The 17,116-nt window shown below is 51.4% G+C and overlaps 1 long non-coding RNA gene across 1 annotated transcript; it reads right to left on the reverse strand.

The window, feature by feature from the left end:
* Window positions 1–1,042: 1,042 nt before the first annotated feature.
* LOC130704663 (uncharacterized) lies at window positions 1,043–3,191 on the reverse strand. The gene is made up of 3 exons (XR_009005109.1): window positions 3,033–3,191; window positions 2,468–2,689; window positions 1,043–1,750 (listed from the first exon to the last, which is right to left on the reverse strand). It is a non-coding gene; the product is annotated as an uncharacterized LOC130704663 (long non-coding RNA).
* Window positions 3,192–17,116: the final 13,925 nt, after the last annotated feature.

Consider the following 17,116-nt stretch of genomic DNA (forward strand, 5'->3'; position numbering starts at 1 on the left):
GAAGACATACAGATGGCCAACAGGCACATGAAAAGATGCTCAACGTTGTTAATCATCAGAGAAGTACAAATTAAAACCACAATGAGATATCACCTCACACTTGTCAGAATGGCTATTATCAAAAAGAACACAACTAACAAATGTTGGTGAGTATGTGGAGAAAAGGGAGCCCTCCTACACTGTTGGTGGGAATGGAAATTGATGCAGCCACTATGGAAAACAGTTCTCAAAAAACTAAAGATAGAACTGTCAGGACGTCCCTGGTGGCACAGTGGTTAAGAATCCGCCTGCCAATGCAGGAGACACAGGTTCGAGCCCTGGTCTGGGAAGATCCCACGAGCCGTGGAGCAACTAAGCCTGTGTGCCACAACTACTGAAGACCGCGCACCTAGAGCCCATGCTCTGCAACAAGATAAGCCACCACAATGAGAAGCCCACACACCACAACGAAGAGTAGCACCTGCTCACCACAACTAGAGAAAGCTCGCATGCAGCAATGAAGACCCAACGCTGCCAAAAATAAATAAATTAAAAAAAAAGAACTACCATATGACCCAGCAATTCCACACTTGGGTATCTATCCATAAAAACCAAAAACACTAATTTGAAAAGATACATGTACCCCAATGTTCATAGCAGCATTATTTACAACTGCCAAGATATGGAAGCAACCTAAGTGTCCATCAACAGATGAATGGATAAAGAAGTGGTATATATATATACAATGGAATATTACTCAGACAGAAAAAGAATGAAACTTTGCCATTTGCAACAACATGGATGGACTTGGAAGGCATTATGCTAAGTGAAATGAGTCAGACAGAAAGACAAATACTATATGATATCACTTATATGTGGAATCTAAAAAATACAACAAACTAGTGAATATAACAAAAAAGAAACAGACTCACAGGTACAGAGAACAAAACTAGTGGTTGCCAGTAGGGAGGGGGAAGGGGGGAGGGGCAAATGGGGTCAGGGATTAATAGGTACAAACTACTATGTATAAAATAAGTAAGCTACAAGGATATATTGTACAACACAGTGAATATATCCAATAGTTTATAATAACTATAAATGGAGAATAACCTTTAAAAAGTGAATCACTATGTTGTACACCTGAAACATATAATATTGTACGTCAACTATACCTCAATTTAAAAAGTTAAAAAAAAGAACTAGTGGCCTCCATCCTAGATAGATTCAAACAAGAAAATTTTCCTTCTGTTAACACTCTGAGGTTTTCATTTTTATCACTTAAAAATTTAAATGAGAATAAGAATAATCTATAAAACCAGGTATATCTATACTGCCCTTTTGGAGAGTGATCCAGTTCTTTTACAAGTTTTATAATTTTATATAATAAGTGCCATCTCTTAAACCTTCACGGAAAAAAAATGTAAATTCCTTACTAAACTGAATAACTTAAAATGAAGGATGGGAACATACAGTTTTAAAGGTACCCTAACCTAAAAGGAATGCCTTTGTAATTGAGAAATAATTGAAATAATTTTTATGAAGTGAACAGTGACTCTCCTTTTCCTTTCTCTCCATCTCACTTTTTATTCTTCACGTGAATCCTGCATTTTCATAAATTGGGTTGATTTGCAGTGAGGAGTCCACCTGCACCAGCGGCACTTCTTCCCCTAGGTGGCGCCACAGGCCTGTGCTGCCTCGGTCCCTTTCTCAGCAGCGTCTCCAAGATGCTTCTCTCAGCAGAGTTGGCCGAACTCTTGGTCTTTCTCACTTCCTGGGAATTGAAAGGAGAGAAGGAGCCAGCAGTAAAGAAACCTAGGGCAGCAGCTGGGGGACCAAAAATCTGTCCCACCTGCTAGCCAATGCCCCAGGTCCCTCTGGCCAAGGACACCGCCCTTTATTTCTCCTCAGTGGAAACATGGCAGATGCAGAGGCCCAGAGCCTAGGGAGCCCAGTGTTACACGGTCTCTGAGCTGCTGGTAACAGACCACAGGCCCCACTGAGGTGGTGAGCGCTGGGCCCTACCAGGTGAGGGCACGGGGAGAGAGGCCGGGACACAGTCTGGAGCGGAGAGAAGGTGGGGCAACATTCGTACTCCCTGTGGACACTTGGAGCCCGGGGGCTCCTCTTTTTCACTCTGGACCCTGTATTTATTCGAGAGTCCCCAGCTGCCCCCAACCTTTCTCGGCTGACAGAGCAAGGGCTGCCGGGAGCTGCTTGTATTCTCCCCTCCACACTTTTGTGGACATAAACTGACAGGGGCCATAACCAGTGAGGTCTGAGGGCTGTGGGGTGCAGCTCGGACACACAGAGCAAAGACAAGTGGGGAGATCTATGTCCTGTGCCCTGGCCTTACTTCCCCAGGGATGGGCACGCTGTCTTAGACTCCACATACACCCCAGCGCCTCTGCTCTGAGAGCCTCAGTAAGGAAACGAGATGGATGTAATGCTTCTCAGGAACACGGCCAGAGGAAGACGAGGCCCCTTCTACCTGTGCTCGGCAGCATCCACTCTCCCCACGGTTCTGCCATGTGCCAGCAAGTGACAGCAAAGGTAAGTAATGAGATGGGTCCTCCAAAGCCATGCTCTGGTCCCGTCTTGGCACACTCAACATGCAGACACATCCAAGAGGCCTGAAGCTGTTGTAGAACAAGGGGTTCTGGCGGAGAAGTAAAAGGCAGACTTGTGTTTGAACATGCAGTTCCTCCGGAGCCTTTTAGAAACACAAGACAAGATAAAATCAGAAACTACATGATGAGGGAACATGCTGATACTAAGAGCAAAGAGCACGCTATGCTGACTATTCACACACACACACGCACACACACATGCACACACACACACACACACACACACACACACACACACACACTCATACGAGTGGTTCCTCACACTGCATTTCTAGGTTGCAAAGAGAAGCCAAGTCCCCAGGAGCTGAGCCCCACAGCAGATGAAATAGGACTCAGAGCCCAGCCAGCCTTTAGATTCGTGCCTGGTCTGCCATGTGCCTGGTGCTGGGAAAGAAAGGGATGGGGGAGCTGGGACCACAGTCATACCATCCTCCGGGGCTCTAAGCCTGCATCTTCAGGGAGAACCAGCAGCTTCCAGCAATTAAGCAGCATCCCAGCCTTGCCCTGGACCAACTGCATCGGTCATTACCAACCTGCTTTCTGGTCCTCATAGGCAGCTCAGAGCCTAAGTCTGTGTGGATTTGCCCAGCCCTGAGAAGAGGCAGTCTGCCAAGTGGGAGGAACTCTGTTCCGCAGGCTTCTGTGTGTCCATATGAACGTGAGCTCCCAGATGTGGGCCTGGGCCCATCAGCCTGCAGAGGAAACGAGACCTCCAAGTGGAAAGACAATGGCTGAGTGAGGACAGACCAAGTTATGAAGGATACCGTGGTGTTTAGCCCCTTTGAGCTTTCTAAATGGCTGTTTTACAACAAATAGGAGGAAGTCTTTACATGGGTGCAAAGCAACTCCAGCAACTTTTCGTCAAGACACAGTACAGGGTTAAAATAGAAATATTCTTGGGCATTCCTGGTGGCACAGTGGTTAAGAATCCGCCTGCCAATGCAGGGGACACGGGTTCGAGCCCTGGACCGGGAAGATCCCACATGCCGCGCAGCAACTAAGCCCGTGCGCCACAACTACTGAGCCTGCGCTCTAGAGCCCGCGAGACACAACTACTGAGCCTGCGTGCCACAACTACTGAAGCCCACGTGCTTAGAGCCCATGCTCCACAACAAGAGAAGCCACCACAATGAGAAGCCCACACACCACAACAAAGAGTAGCCTCCGCTCACCACAACTAGAGAAAGCCCTCGCGTGGCAATGAAGACCCAATGCAGCCAAAAATAAATAAATAAAATTTAAAAAATAATAAAATAAAATAGAAATGTTCTTAAGACCAGAAATGTTAAGCATAAAGAGACAAAAAAACACTGTAAGCTGTAGTACACTGCTTTAAAACTGTTCAAAAATGCACACGCAGAGGAAAGATAACTAATGCCATTAAAATGCTAATGGTATTCATATTAAGATAGTGGGATTATGAAATACATACATGGAGTACTATGCAGCAGTGAAAACAATCTACTATAGGCATATGGATGAATCTCACAGCTATCATGTTCTTGAAAAAAGACATCAAACTACATACTATATGATTCTATGTATATGATGTTCAAGAAATGGGCAAAACTAATCCATGATGACAGAGGTCAGAATGTGGTTAGCTTTGGAAGGAGTGTCTCCTGAGAGGGCCATGAGGGTGCGTACTAGGCTGCTGGGAACGTCCACATTCTTATCGCGGTGGTGGTAACACAGATGTGCACACACGTAAAGATTCACTGAGCTCTATACTTAATGGCTTGTGTACTTTACTGTATTTGTTGTATGTATTTAAACAAATACCATCAGTGGTTGTCTATAAGTGGTGAGGTGGGTGATTTTTCTGTTTTTCTCTTATTTTACAAATGTTTAGAACATGTTTCTGTTTTTTGTATTATTTTTTAAATGCCATATTTTAAAAGAGATATGTTTAAGAAATATATAGGAAAGTGTATATCTGATAGAATCAGAATAGGTTATTAAAGTAAACCAGGGGTATCTGAAGTATATTTGAGGAGACTGTGGGTTAACACCCGTGGCTAACCAGGCATCTCCATGACACATATGTCAGTATCCCTCATTTGAATAGGATTGTTTCTGGACGGATCATGGGCCTGATACGGTGGACTCATGACAGAGCCATTGTGCCATTTTTCAAGACGATGAAGATGCCCTTGGAAGTGGGAACCATGGAATTTATAGAAGTGTCAGGTCACAACTGAGGGGCCTTAAGAAATCTAAGAAAAGGAGAGTGGAACAATGATAGCGTGTTCGCAGTATATACAAATATTGAATCATGTTGTACACCTGAAACTAATATAATGTTATATATCAATTACATCTCAATTTTTTTTAAAGTAAAAGATAAATTTTTTAAAAGTCAGCGTGCTGAACTCCACATCCCTGGCTGAACTTCAGAGCTCCAAGGAAGGATGACATGCAAAACTGCCAGGGTCTTGTACTTACACCTTAGGGTGAACACATTGCCTGAGCAGTAATACTGCCCCTTCCTGAGAAAAAGTGGTTCCAGGAGGTTCCATGCTATGTATCATGTGACCCAGGCCACAGCTGATTGACCAGAAATTGGTGCCAAAGCCAAAGCAGGCATTTGTAGGCTAGCCAGTGGCCCTCAGGGTGGCAGGGGGTGGGAACCCTGACCAATTGGGATGCTTTGCATTTATAGTGACTAACTGACCTGGCAGTCAGCTTCTTGCTCTGAGGAGCTGGGTTGTGAGTCATTCCTAGAGGCAGGTTATGATAGTGGAAGCCAAGAAGGAGAAGTGAAAGCAGGAGGGTCACCACTGGGCCGATGACCACATGGCTATGAGGTCACTCCCAGGGCTCTCTCACCACCCTGGTCAAACCCCATCACCTGAGCTGAGCTACAAGTCTCTGTTGCCCGCTCCCTGAAAGAATGCAACCAATACACGAGTTCCCTTCCCACCCGTCCTGTTCACCTCATCCTGAGCCACCTCTGGGTGGGGCTGGGCTTGCAGGGATTCCAGACTCTCACCCCCAGCCTAGCTCTGGCAAGTGCCTGTGTGTCTTGTCTGGCGGGGCTCGGTCCTAACCGCCCAGCCCACATGTGCTGGGGAGACTCAGAACAACTGGGCTGCCGGGCGCTGCCCCTTGAAATCTGCAGACCCGCGTGCTTGTCCACAGAAGAATTCTCAGTGACCACAGCCATGCTGGAATTTACTAACAGAGCAGCTGTCCTGCTCCCCGGAATGGCCAGAGGATGGGGGATTGTGATTAATAGAGAAACCACAAGCCATATTTTTTCAAATCAAAGTCATCAGGAACTATAAGATGAACATTATTTCACATATCCCTGAGAAAGAAAATAAACCCACATGGAGAGTCTCTTAGAGACAGCAGAGGGCTCGGTGTACCAGGACCAAGTGATGACCCCGCCTCATGGTGGGAACAGCAAGGAGACTTCATGTTCACGCTGGTACTGAGTGGAGGGAAGGGAAGGAAGTCTCTGAAAATTTGAACTGCAGGCTCCTCCTCACACAGGCTTGCGGTCTGAATTCACACTTCCCGTGCGGTCCAAAAAACCACCCCGAAGCCAAGACTCTAAAGTGGTACTCAGGTGCCCAGCAGAAGTGACTGCAGCCCTCTCTGGAAGAGCCTGCCTTCAATTTAAGTGAGATGCATCCCAGCTTCAGAGACGCCAACAGCATGAGCATCAGAGAATCAGCGAACTGGGATGGCTCTAATTTTATGAAGCATCAGAAAGCAATAAAATGTACCGAAGATTAACATTGCTTGAGTGTCTCTGACTATGTCTGACCGTCGGCAGCCCCTGGGGTCTTCCAGGGCTATCAGTGTCCTTACGACAAGCGGTGGACAGCAATACAGGCAGGAAGCAGAGACAGTAGTTTTCTCCTTGAAGAGATGCAACAAAGGGAATTCCTCTGTGTGTTTAATTTCCATCCAGAGACCGGCAGAGGAGAGAAAAAGCAAATGGTACAAGGAAAATATGAGTACTGAGAACAACTGAACAGGGAGAGGAGGGCGACGTGTGGGCAGGACACGCAAGTCTGCTGCCCGGGCCCGGGGCTGAGGAGTGGGGTGTGCGGCGGTGGGGAGTGCACGTGTGGAACCATCAAATCCACAGACATACCCCCCAGTACTTCTGAAAGTGACTCCTTTGCTTCTCATACAGGTAGAGGACATGAAGGTCCCTGGAGTGATCATATCCTATCTGGGAACCCATGGAAAAAGCCCTGAAATGATTAAATGCAAGACGGTAGAGAATTATACACTAGCTGGTCTGGACTATGGGAGTCAGAGAAGAGTTTCAGTCATGCTGAGAACTAAGGAAGGGTTGCCTTTCTCCTTCTTCTCCTTCTTCTCCTTCTTCTCCTTCTTCTTCTTCTACTTCTCCTTCTTCCTCTTCCTCTTCTTCTTTTGCTTGAAAAGAGGTTTGCAAAGAGGAGATGGGCTCTGAGATGGGCCTCAGAGGATTAGAGTGGTGCCTGATGCCCATGGTCATTAAATCTTTATCTCCTGCTTGGGATGCTGTGCCCAACACTGCAGCTGCAGGCTTCTCAGCCGAGCCCTGCACCGCACCCTCGCTCCAGGCAAGGGCTCATTCTGAGCCTCCCCACAGTGCTTCCAGGCTGCCCCACCTGCAGACGGGGTGCAGGTCCCAGCAGCACCCCCTCCCTGCTCCAGACCAGGGGAATCTCCCATGGCTCAGGTGCCTGCCCTGGAGAGAACCAGGGAAGGCGGCAGAAGCTCGTGCACACACAGGCCAGGTGATGGAAGGCCCAGTGCCCACAGCGGGTGCCCAGAACCCTTGAGGAGCCAGCTCTGTGCCCCATCCGGGGCTCTTTCTTCAACACTGAATCCAGCCCTCCAAGTCCTGAACATCTGCCAGGCCTCATTCCCCAGATATCTAATAAGCATCTTCAAGAAACAATAAAAACCGGGAGAAGGGGGGCAATTATCAGCAACATTCCTATGAGTTAAGTTCATCCTAAAGGAAGATAAAATAAACAGAGCGCACAGATGCAGAGGCTGTGATTGGCCAGGAGGGGCATGTTAGAGACCCCCCCTTTGCGGTCCACAGGAAATTCCATCATTGGAAGCCTGGAAGGCCTAACCCCTCCTCTACCTGGAACGCTGAGACCCAGAGAGGGAAATCGTTCGCCCAAGATCATGGCTCCCATCAACAGCTGAGCTGGCAGAAAGCAGATGCCCTGGCTTGCGGGCTGTAGGCAGAGTGGTCTCTCCAGCACTGGATGCCATTCCAGAGGTCACGCCCCTCGTAGGGTGGTATTTTATCTCTTTCTCTTGCAGTTTTGTAAATTCTCAAAGCTGAGCTGCTGACCTCCCAGAATGCCTTTTATAGCTGAGCAAACTAAGCTGAAATATAGCCCCAGACGTTCCTAAAAGGAATCTACAGGGACCTCACTTCTAAAACCTCCCAAGACTCTCCTCCCAAAAAGTTCCAGCCCTGCACACCTCTCTCCCAAAACATCCGGACTCCAGATTTGGTATAAGAACTTCAGCAGGGTCTGTCTAGTTCCGCACAAGCCTGATCCTGGTCTTCCCAGAAGTCAGCCCGATTTCTGTCAAGCCCAGGAGAACCTCGGCTTACGTGGGTTTCTCTTTGTGGTGGCGAACTCAGGGTGCGTCACCTTCCCGTCACCTGGGGGGTGTCCTGGACAGCTATGTTAATTAAGAGCCGCTCAGCAGCAGCCCCCAGCCCCACCAGGCTGCTGGGCCCCCAGTCAGGAGAGAGCGGTTGCCTGTATCGCCAGGCCATCCCTTGCGGGGCGGAGGGGAGAGCTCGGGAGGGACAGGGACGTGGGAAATCTGCCCTCCGCGAGGACAAAACCACGACAGGAAACACGGGGTCTTAGGTTTCCTCGCTGCAGATGGGGGAGGAAGAGAGATGCGGAGAAAAGGAGATGCGCAGGAAAGGAGGTGCAGACGGAAGGCCTGGGGAGGGCGCAGGGAGGGGAGAGAGGGAAGCAGGCCGAGCCGGGCGGGGCAAGGAGAGGACCCGAGGCGCGCGCGAGGGGAGCCGAGCGGAGATTGGCCGGCGGGCCTCGGGCCACCGCTCACCCCGGGAAACCTGAGCCCGGCCTCCACCGCCACGGGAGGGGCGCCCGAGGGAGCCTGGAGCAGGGTGGGCAGGGCGGAGGCGACGCTGGGCCGCAGCCAGGGCTTCCCCGAGCCTCCCCGCGCCCTGCCTGCCGGGGCTCTGCCTGGCCTTGCGCTTCCCTCGGACCGTGACCGCCTCCGTCACCTCCCAGTGGCAGCCTCTTCACACTCCCACCCTCGTCCCCTCCGGGCCCCCTGGTGCTTCATTGTCCGAGTGCTTCTGGCCGCAGAGAACCAGAAAACCTGAGAGTTAACCAAGTGAGTCCCCCCGAGGCCTAACCTTAGGGATGGTCTGAACTGCTGCCTCGCTTTACCCAGGAGGGGCTCCCATCTTTGACCCACAGGGTCAGTTTTTCACCCTCAAGATAATGGCACAGTGGGAACTGGAAAGCTGGCCTCCTCGCCCCTTCCCTGGCCTCTGGGTGCCCCCTGCCTGCCACCGGGGCTGTTCCACCCGGCCTTGTCCTCTTAGGCCTCCACCATCTCTGATTCTTGTGCAGTGTTCTCAGCATTTATCCACCGGTGTCCTATTGGTCCAGCCCCAGAAGCTGTAGTGATATTTTGCTGCACCTGCTGTCTGCCCCGGTGCATGTATGCACATTGAGAACCTGTTTGGAGGCCCAATGGCCTTAATCCAAAGATTCTTTCTAACGGTAGAATTCTGGGCACTTAGATGACAACGTTTTAGTTAACAGAGCCTTTGGGCCCCTTCAGATCCTCCTACCCCATCTCAGGGCTGTCCCAGCTGCCAGAAGCCACAAGAGCAGAGCCTGTCACCTCTCTTCTGGTGTCCTTGTCCATGGGCCACCGGTCAACAGGACAGTGAAGGGTCCCCCGTGATGCGAGTGGCGGGGCGTTGGAGGAAGGCTGTTTGGCCTGGGCTGAGAGCCCGCCGGCCTGTCCCGGGAAAGCTGCTCCGTCTCCTGCACCTGCATCTCAGAAAGCCTGTGAGAAGCTCTTTCAACAACAAAACACTTTCTTAGGCAGCAACACAGATGACCTGAGCTAGACCTGAAGCTTGAGGCCTCGCAAGGGACAGCGGGAGTCTGAGAAGAGGGGGAATTAGCCCTCGCCTGGCACTTGCTTCCCGACCACTTCGTATCCTGGTTTCTAAAGTGGCATCTCCCTCAGCTGCCCCAAATGGACCGATGCCGGTATCCCAGTGAGGCACCCGAGGAGGAGGCTGCTTTAAAGGTGGGAGAGAAAGTAAAAAAGGATTTGCATACAAAGAATAGCTGGCATTTATTGAAGCCTTGCTCTCGGCAGGCCCTCAGAGCTCCCAGCACCCAGTGGGGCAGGAACTATTATTATCATCCTCCCCCCTTTCAGATAAAGAACAAGAGACACAGAGAGTGGAAGGGACTTGCCCAAACTCACAGAGCTCACTGGTAGTGGAGGCAGGATTTAAACACATGGCCAGACCCGCCACCAAGCTACCATTGCCACCAGACCCTTGCACCTGGCCCCCCTCACCCTTCAGCCCCTGTCTCTGTCCCAGACGGACTGTCTACTGCAGGAGTCCAAAACCTCCTGAGGCAGGAGATAGATGGGCCTCAAGCTGAGCAGCTGGAGTTCGTCCCCTGTGGACAGATACTCCAAAATAGCAGGAGGGAAGAGAAGCTGAGCCCTGCGCACGTAAGAGATAAAAGACCACATATTCCGCATTCTCGAAGTCAAGGAGACTTTCCCGACTACACACGTGCAGAAAGGCTCCTTGAAGGTCAAAAAGAGAGGGGGCGCCACCCCATATTAGGTGATGTCAACCCACCCATAAACCTCTTCACTAGAATCCGTCTTGGCTAAGAGATGCACGCACACATGGGAGGACCCTGAGACAAACCAAATACGGACTCAGAACCATGCAAAGCAAGATGACTGGCCAAAGGAAATCCGGAAGAAACGCCCCATAAACGTGATTCAAACTACCATGAGGGCGTCACTCTCTCTCTCCAAGCCTGCCCGTGTGTCTATCCACACGTACTCTTTTTCCTCCTAATAAACACTGTACTTGTTTCACTACTTTCCACCTCTATGTGGAAGTTCATTTCTACACAGCTGACCTACACAGGGCCTTGTCAATGGCCACTGGTCCCTGGTGGTCTAGTGGCTAGGATTCAGCGCTCTCACTGCCGCGGCCTGACTTCAAACTCTGGCTGGGAAGCTAAATCCTGCTTCAAGCCGCTGCAGGCCAAGGCCACCCGGGAGCACTCCCTCCACCCCAGGAGCCTCCCTGCCCCCAGACGCAGCCCACACATTTGACGTAAAGGTCAGTTCCGTCTCTGGGTCTCAGCGAGCACGTGATGCCTCCAGCTGTAGGATCCTAAGGTCTGGAATTCCCAGACAAGCCTAATCCCAAATTAGCTGGGCTGGTGTTAAATCCTGTACACGCAGCTGGTCCCCAATGCCTCCGCAGATGCTGCACCACCCCTGCAGCCCTCCTGGGCTGAAGCATGGGCTGGGGTTTCCTAGCGAAGTACGTTTGGGAAATACCAAGTTAAAGGTGTAGGTTTCTTAACTGTGGAACTTCTCAGAGCTTTAAAAAGATAAATGCTCACTGGTCATTTGTAAGAGGATAAGGTAGTATGCAGATTCAGAAGCTTCCCAAAGGGATGTGACCAGGGAGCAAGCCCTTTATCACTGAGTATTTCAAAGGAGTCCACTTTGAGAAACACTTCCTAGAGCACTGTAATTAGTCCTGTTCCTACACAGAGGCTCTACGTATCATCATCCATGTATAGTAGCAGAAGGAAGTGTTGCAAGGATGGCATAAACCTCCTGAGACTTCATATCTTAGTGTCCCCAGCAAGTTCAACCCAATCCCCCACCCTCTCCGCTCCCCACCTTGTCCCCTGGAGTTGATCTACTTGAACTTGTTTACAATTTGTGGGCAAGTTTACATTCTGATAAACCACCCTAGATCAGCCAGTAGAAGAAAAGATAAAGTCAAGTTTCTGGACAATCAAGAAGTGAAATCATCCCTTGGGAACTTTTGACTTGATTTTAATGGAACCAGAAGGGGGGATAGTAGTGGGGGGAAGCTGTGAAAGCACTGGCTTAATGCCATCTGGCTCCTGAATAATAAGAAAATGCTGTACCTTATGAAGTTTGCAGGATGCCTTCACATCCATTGCTTTATCTGATCCTCACAATAGCTCTGTGTGGTAATTAGGGCAAATATTACTGTCATTTGCTGGTTCTAGAAACTGAGACCCAGAGAGAGTAAGTGATCTCTCCGAGGTCACACACCTATTTGTGGGTATACCCAGAAGCATTTTGAAGCTGGGTCCAGGGCTCATTCATTGGCCCCATTTCCAGTTTTTTTGCAGTGCTATTTTCTTCAAGGGGGTCTAAGCAAATGTGCTCTTGTTGAGGACGGGGGCTGTGGGTAATGCTCAGTCAGGCATAAGGGTGTTCCCTGCACCCACTGCCTGTGCAGGAAGATCCATCTGGAAGCCACAGATGCAAGCCCATGGCCTCCTCCAGGAGCTGCCCACTCAGCCACGTGAGGCCACGGAACGCCACAGTCTCCCTGTTAGCCAAACCTCCTGCTTGCACGGCTGCCAGGGAGCGCTCCGGGTTGGGGTTAGAGAGCCCGGGTCTGACCCCACTCCAGCCCTGCACAGTCACATCATCGCTCCCTGAATTTCCACTTCCTCCGGCCGAGCCCGGGGAAGTGAGCTCTCCCTGCCTGCTTGGCAGGTGTGTGGCGGGGGTGCAACGGAGACAGACTGTCCGGAGCTGCCCAGGGCTACCGAAGTGTCCCCTTCGCTGCTGCTGCTCCTAGGGCTCTGAGCCTCAGGACAGCTTCCTCCTGGCTTCTCGGAGGGCGTAATTGCAGATTTCTCTAACCGATGTCTCACAACCAGCAATGGCAGGCCCAAGGGACTTTGAGCTGCCTTTCCCTAATACTGGATGCAGAATAAAGCCCTGGATGTGGGACTCAAGGCCAGCTGGATGGGCGGGGACTGACTCCACTCCAAGGAGCGTCTTCTCTGTGCCCTCACACGCCACCAGACAGGGCCCAGAGGGGCTTCCGGGGAGGAATGTGAACGCAATGCAAGAATTAGAGGCCAGCAGGAAGGGCTGCCCACTGCCGCTCAGCCCTCAGCCGCCCCACCTGGCTCAAACAATCCACCTAGAGGACACCAATCCCAATGTCGCCACCTCGTCCTTCCTGGACCAACACGTGCAGGTGCTAGATGCATCCCGAATGCACGAGGCAGGGGTCCTGGCTGCTCCTGACGGGCTGTGAGCACCCTGCACCCCAATATGTCTATTTGCACAGTTTAGATTTCCTAGCAGGTGACGTTGCCTGCTCAAGGCAGTTTAGGAGCAGAATCAGAGATGATGCTGGCTCTCCAGCCTCCCTCACAACAAGTGAGCCTGTGATGAGACGGTGCAGACAGAAGCCAATGGAACTTTCTCCAAGCAACCCTGAGGGGCTTGAGCTGCAGGGCTGACCTGACAGGTTCAGGGTGGAGAGGAACACATCTCCCCTCCCCACTCAGGACAGCAGCGTGTCTCTGTACTCGAGCCTGCAGTAGGGGGCATGGTTTGGGGGACCAGCCTGCCTCCACCCCGCCTTGGGCTTGACTGTTTGGGGCAGCGATGGGTTAGTTCTGTGTTACCGAGCGTCGTCTGCAGAGCACCAGGTCCTCAGGATGCCAATACACGGTCAATAAAAGGGGTTCCATGGTAAATGGAGTCTGGGAAAGAGAAACAGGCATCCTTGCTGCAGAACTTCTCAGAGCCTTGAATATGGAGATACGTGTTCATGGGCTCGACGAGGAGGGTGTAGTGTGCAGGTGCAACTGCAGAGCAACCCACAGTATCACTGTCATCTGGAAAATACTTTAGGAAAAGGTAAATTTACCAAAGGCCACAAATAAAACTACACACACATTCCCTCCAAGTTGCCCTTTCTTACTAGTGCAGGATCCTGGATTAGTTTCTTCTATTACGGAGCTTCCACTTAAGGGATGGCCAGCAGAGTCCTGGAGGGCAGGAGCAAGAAGGCAGATGGTCAAGGGGTGTCACAGTCCTGGCTCGGGCTGGTGTGATGGTGATGCGTCCAGCTTTACTCCATGGGTTGAATCTGCAAGGCAGAGGTGCAGGGCCTCTCTGGATTCCTCTCACTCTTTACCGCCCCAGCCCACCAGCTGCAAGTCCCGTTGGCCGTCCTCCATGTCATATCCCAGGCCAGACCTCTTCCCTCCCCTCACTGTCACCATAGTCCAAGCCACCTGGACACACAGCAGCCTCCCAAGGAGGTCTCCTAGCTTCCGCTCCTGCGGCCCTAGTGGTCAAGTCAAACCCCTGCTCCAGACTCTTCATCCCATCCAGAGAAACATCCCAAGTCCTTCCCTGGCTTACAACGCTCTGCCTGTCCTAGCCCCTGCTCACCTGACAGCTGCATCCCTTACCCGCTCACCCCCACCCTGCTACCTGTCATGTCAGCCACACAGGTCTTTCCTTCTGCTCACCAAACACATCAAGCTTGTCCCAGCCCAGACCTCCACCAGGCTGCTCCCTTGCCCTTGCTAGCAAGCTCCCCCGCTTCGTTCAGCTGTTTCTCCTCATTCAAGTCTCAGCTGGAAGGTCAAGACCATCCTCGACTCACCCTCCTGCCACCAACCACTCCACTTCACACCATGTGAATGATCTCCACGGCATTTATCCTGATGCCAGTTTTCTTCTTATTTGCATCTGATTTTGTTTGTCCGCCTCACCAGAACGTCAGTCCTGTGGGGCAGGGGCGTCTGTCTTTACCACCACTCAACACCCTGCCCGTGCTGAGAGCAGTGCCTGGCACACAGCGGACACTCGGCAGAGGGACACTGGTCAGTGACCTCTCCCCACCTCACCTCCTCGTCTGAAAATGGGTCCCAAGAGGACCCCCAAGTCAGTCCCCAGCTCTCCTGTTTCATTTTCGCAGCAGTTCAGGGCAGAAAGGAGATGGGATGGAGGAGAAAACGATCCCCAGAAAATGCCAAAGTGGCAAAGCTCTCAGAAAGGAGGACCTTCTGATTCCAGGAACCGGTGGGGCATTTCCTGACCCGGGCTCTCACACTGGCTGCAACATGATTCCAAGTCAGAACCGTCAGGGCTACTCAGTGACAGGCGGGCAGCAGGACGGGAATAGGTGGGCCCGCCTAGCTCTTTCCACAAAGGACAGGAAGCTCATAGAAATCAGACCCTGTCCCTCTGCCAGGCCAAGGCCAAGGGTGGGACAAACTTCCTTCCCATCCAAGGCTGCCCTTGGCTGACGTCTTCCCCCTTCCAGGTGGCCTTTGATAATCCTTTTAACCAAGGTGACCATATTGTTGAAACAGGAACACTTTGAAAGTAAAAGGGGAGCTATTAACAGGCATAAATCAGGCCTGTTCCTGGCAAACTGGAGCATAGAGTCACACTATTTTTAACCCCATTTCACCAGATTAAAAAAATCACAAAATAAAAGGCAGGGAAAGAGGGCCCAATATACTCCTTGAGAGGCCCACTCTCCAATCCTCGTAGATTCTGGAAATTGTTAGTAGTGGGGGAGGAGAAGGAAGATTGGGATTTCTAGTCAATCCCGTGACTCGGGTTATAGAGGACAGGCCTAGGCAAAGGTGATGCCAGGCGGGGTTACAGTGGCCTTGGACACCTCCCACCTCCACCGCCTTCAGTGAGGAGGTGCGGAGGGCAGACCCCAGAGAGCAGGAGGGTCTGAGAAGGGGGAGGCGGCAGACACCGCTGCACCTCCCCTGCTGCAGTTCCTTAGTATTTGTCAGGGAGGCGCAGTCCGCGAAATAAAGCCCGCGGTGAGTCTGCTGAGCCCTTGAGACCCCAGAGCTGAATGCAGTTGATACAGGCACGCGCGCGTGCACACACACTCACACACACACACACACACACCAATCCAGCCCCACCCCCCCAGCCTCATGACGTCAGCAGGCTGTTCTGGGAAACTCTCCTGAAATGCTTTCTTCTGGCTCAGATGACACTTGACCCAGAAGGTAAATTAAAGCCATTATATTTATGTTTGATTTGAATTTGAGTTTAATTTTAATTTAATGCTTCATTCTCCCTCCAAAGGATGCCAGTTTCTCTCAGGGCTACCTCAGGACTGATTCACATGACTTCTTGCTTTCCCACTGGCTTACTTGATTTTACTGGTTTTTCTTTGGTTCAACTGTCTGCACTTGACTGGTCCAAGAACTGTCCTGATAGAAATATTGGAGTTTTCTGAGTTTTTCCACCAAGGTGCCACGTCTAGCATGGGACCACCTCCAACCCGAGCTGGGCTCTGGAGTGGAGCCTATGTGAGGGGCTGGCCACGATTCTCTCCCAAAAGATCATTCACTGGGTCCCCTGCTCTCCCTGCGTTAGAGGGTCTCCATGGGGTCCCCTGGACTGAGAGCCCCCAAAGATGTGTAAGTGGAAATAACATTCACGGGGCCAGTGATTTGGTAGTTATGGAGACTGAACTCACTCCATAGTGTTCAATGACAGTGGTGATTTCGCGATTATTCACCAACAACACATACTTATCGAGGTCTTGCAATGTCAGGCCCTGTTCTAGGTGTGGGGAGCAACAGTGAACAAATGCAGCTGGGTCCCTGCCCTCACGGAGCTTACATTCTATGCGGGGAGTAGACAGTCGCAGGTGGGTATATACTATCGTGCCAGGCAGTGGGAAGTTTAGTGAAGAAAAGTAAAGCTGGGTGAAGAGGTGGAAAGTGGCTGGAACTCGGGGGACAGCACTGGTTCAGAGACGGGGTCAGGAGAGCCTCTTTGAGTAAAGACCAGTGAGAGTGCAGGACACAGGAACTCCTGGGGGGCAGAGTCCCAGGTGGGAGGAGGAGCACGGGAGGGCAGGGAGGCGCAGACCTGCCTGACATTCCCAGCCCAGGTGAAGGCTCTGAGGCTGGAGAGTGAGAGGGTGGAAGAGGCTGGGGTCAGTGAGGCCACTGGCAGCGGCCAGTGGCCAGATTACAGGCCTTACCGGCTGTGGGCAAAGGGCTTCAAGCTCCCAGTTGAGCTAACGCGTGATCAGGCCTTGCACAATGCTGGCATGCGACAAACGAAGGGCAGAGGCAGCAAGGATGATGCGGATGCTGACAAGCACATCTGCTTGGCAGATGCTTCCCTCTCTTCTTACTTACGTGTTTGGCTGGGAGCCGGCAGGGACGGCAGATGTGAGACAACCCACCAGGACTCTCTTCAATAGTTGTGCAAACTCAACTCCGCTCAGGGCACTTTCCCATCCATGCTTTCACCTGGTCTTTAGGGCAACCCCATGCGGTAAGTGGGCAGGGTGTTGTGATGTCATTGACAATCATTGCTTAACCGCCACGAGCCTCAGTTTCATCATCTGTAAAATGGGGTGAAAACCCACTCCCACAGAAGCACCTTGAACACTAACCAAA

Source organism: Balaenoptera acutorostrata, chromosome 13, assembly GCF_949987535.1.
Source record: "Balaenoptera acutorostrata chromosome 13, mBalAcu1.1, whole genome shotgun sequence".
Lineage (NCBI taxonomy): Eukaryota > Metazoa > Chordata > Mammalia > Artiodactyla > Balaenopteridae > Balaenoptera > Balaenoptera acutorostrata.